The following is a 3,039-nucleotide window of genomic DNA, read 5'->3' as shown; positions in this document are numbered from 1 at the left end:
TTAGGGTTTAAAACCCTAATGCTGGCTGATTGGAAAAAAGTTCAGTTTAGGGTTTAAAACCCTAATGCTGACTAAAAGGAAAATTCAGTTTAGGGTTTAAAACCCTAATGCTTATTACATGGAAAAGCTCAGTTTAGGGTTTAAAACCCTAATGCTGGCTGAAAGGAAAAAGTTCAGTTTAGGGTTTAAAACCCTAAAGCCGGCTAAAGGAAAAATTCAGTTTAGGGTTTAAAACCCTAATGCTGATTGCATGGAAAAGCTCAGTTTGGGGTTTAAAACCCTAATGCTGGCTGAATGGAAAAAAGTTTCAGTTTAGGGTTTAAAACCCTAATGCTGACTAAAGGAAAAATTCAGTTTAGGGTTTAAAACCCTAATGCTGATTGAATGGAAAAGCTCAGTTTATGGTTTAAAACCCTAATGCTGACTGCATGGAAAAGCTTAGTTTAGGGTTTAAAACCCTAATGCTAACTAAAGGAAAAATTCAGTTTAGGGTTTTAAACCCTAATGCTGACTGAAAGGAAAAAATTCAGTTTAGGGTTTTAAACCCTAATGCTGACTGAAAGGAAAAATTCAGTTTAGGGTTTAAAACTCTAATGCTGACTGAAAGGAAAATTCAGTTTAGGGTTTAAAACCCTAATGCTGACTGGAAGGAAAAGCTCAGTTTGGGGTTTAAAACCCTAATGCTGGCTGAATGGGAAAAAGTTCAGTTTAGGGTTTAAAACCCTAATGCTGACTAAAGGAAAAATTCAGTTTAGGGTTTAAAACCCTAATGCTGATCGCATGGAAAAGCTCAGTTTAGGGTTTAAAACCCTAATGCTGGCTGAATGGAAAAAAGTTCAGTTTAGGGTTTAAAGCCCTAATGCTGACTGCATGGAAAAGCTCAGTTTGGGGTTTAAAACCCTAATTCTGGCTAAAGGAAAAATTCAGTTTAAGGTTTAAAACCCTAATGCTGATCGCATGGAAAAGCTCAATTTAGGGTTTAAAACCCTAATGCTGGCTGAATGGAAAAAAGTTCAGTTTAGGGTTTAAAACCCTAATGCTGATCGCATGGAAAAGCTCAGTTTAGGGTTTAAAACCCTAATGCTGGCTGAATGTAAAAAAGTTCAGTTTAGGGTTTAAAACCCTAATGCTGACTAAAGGAAAAATTCAGTTTAGGGTTTAAAACCCTAATGCTGATCGCATGGAAAAGCTCAGTTTAGGGTTTAAAACCCTAATGCTGGCTGAATGGAAAAAAGTTCAGTTTAGGGTTTAAAGCCCTAATGCTGACTGCATGGAAAAGCTCAGTTTGGGGTTTAAAACCCTAATTCTGGCTAAAGGAAAAATTCAGTTTAAGGTTTAAAACCCTAATGCTGATCGCATGGAAAAGCTCAATTTAGGGTTTAAAACCCTAATGCTGGCTGAATGGAAAAAAGTTCAGTTTAGGGTTTAAAACCCTAATGCTAACTGGAAGGAAAAGCTCAGTTTGGGGTTTAAAACCCTAATGCTGGCTGAATGGGAAAAAGTTCAGTTTAGGGTTTAAAATCCTAATGCTGACTAAAGGAAAAATTCAGTTTAGGGTTTAAAACCTTAATGCTGATTACATGGAAAAGCTCAGTTTAGGGTTTAAAACCCTAATGTTGGCTGAATGGAAAAAGTTCAGTTTAGGGTTTAAAACACTAATGCTGACTAAAGGGAAAATTCAGTTTAGGAATTAAAACCCTAATGCTGATTACATGGAAAAGCTCAATTTAGGGTTTAAAACCCTAATGCTGGCTGAATGGAAAAAAGTTCAGTTTAGGGTTTAAAACCCTAATGCTAACTAAAAGGAAAATTCAGTTTAGGGTTTAAAACCCTAATGCTAATTACATGGAAAAGCTCAGTTTAGGGTTTAAAACCCTAATACTGGCTGAAAGGAAAAAAGTTCAGTTTAGGGTTTAAAACCCTAATGCCGGCTAAAGGAAAAATTCAGTTTAGGGTTTAAAACCCTAATGCTGATTGCATGGAAAAGCTCAGTTTGGGGTTTAAAACCCTAATGCTGGCTGAATGGAAAAAAGTTCAGTTTAGGGTTTAAAACCCTAATGCTGACTAAAGGAAAATTCAGTTTAGGGTTTAAAACCCTAATGCTGATTGCATGGAAAAGCTCAGTTTAGGGTTTAAAACCCTAATGCTGGATGAATGGAAAAGTTCAGTTTAAGGTTTAAAACTCTAATGCTGACTGCATGGAAAAGCTCAGTTTAGGGTTTAAAACCCTAATGCCGACTAAAGGAAAAATTCAGTTTAGGGTTTAAAACCCTAATGCTGACTGAAAGGAAAAATTCAGTTTAGGGTTTAAAACCCTAATGCTGACTGAAAGGAAAATTCAGTTTAGGGTTTAAAACCCTAATGCCGACTGGAAGGAAAAGCTCAGTTTGGGGTTTAAAACCCTAATGCTGGCTGAATAGGAAAAAGTTCAGTTTAGGGTTTAAAACCCTAATGCTGACTAAAGGAAAAATTCAGTTTAGGGTTTAAAACCCTAATGCTGATCGCATGGAAAAGCTCAGTTTAGGGTTTAAAACCCTAATGCTGGCTGAATGGAAAAAAGTTCAGTTTAGGGTTTAAAACCCTAATGCTGACTAAAAGGAAAATTCAGTTTAGGGTTTAAAACCCTAATGCTGATTACAGGGAAAAGCTCAGTTTAGGGTTTAAAACCCTAATGCTGGCTGAATGGAAAAAAGTTCAGTTTAGGGTTTAAAACCCTAATGCTGACTAAAAGGAAAATTCAGTTTAGGGTTTAAAACCCTAATGCTGATTGCATGGAAAAGCTCAGTTTAGGGTTTAAAACCCTAATGCTGGCTGAATGGAAAAGTTCAGTTTAAGGTTTAAAACTCTAATGCTGACTGCATGGAAAAGCTCAGTTTAGGGTTTAAAACCCTAATGCCGACTAAAGGAAAAATTCAGTTTAGGGTTTAAAACCCTAATGCTGACTGAAAGGAAAAATTCAGTTTAGGGTTTAAAACCCTAATGCTGACTGAAAGGAAAATTCAGTTTAGGGTTTAAAACCCTAATGCCGACTGGAAGGAA

This window comes from Nicotiana sylvestris, chromosome 11 (genome assembly GCF_000393655.2).
Source record: "Nicotiana sylvestris chromosome 11, ASM39365v2, whole genome shotgun sequence".
Classification (NCBI taxonomy): domain Eukaryota; kingdom Viridiplantae; phylum Streptophyta; class Magnoliopsida; order Solanales; family Solanaceae; genus Nicotiana; species Nicotiana sylvestris.
This window is presented reverse-complemented; position numbering follows the sequence as displayed.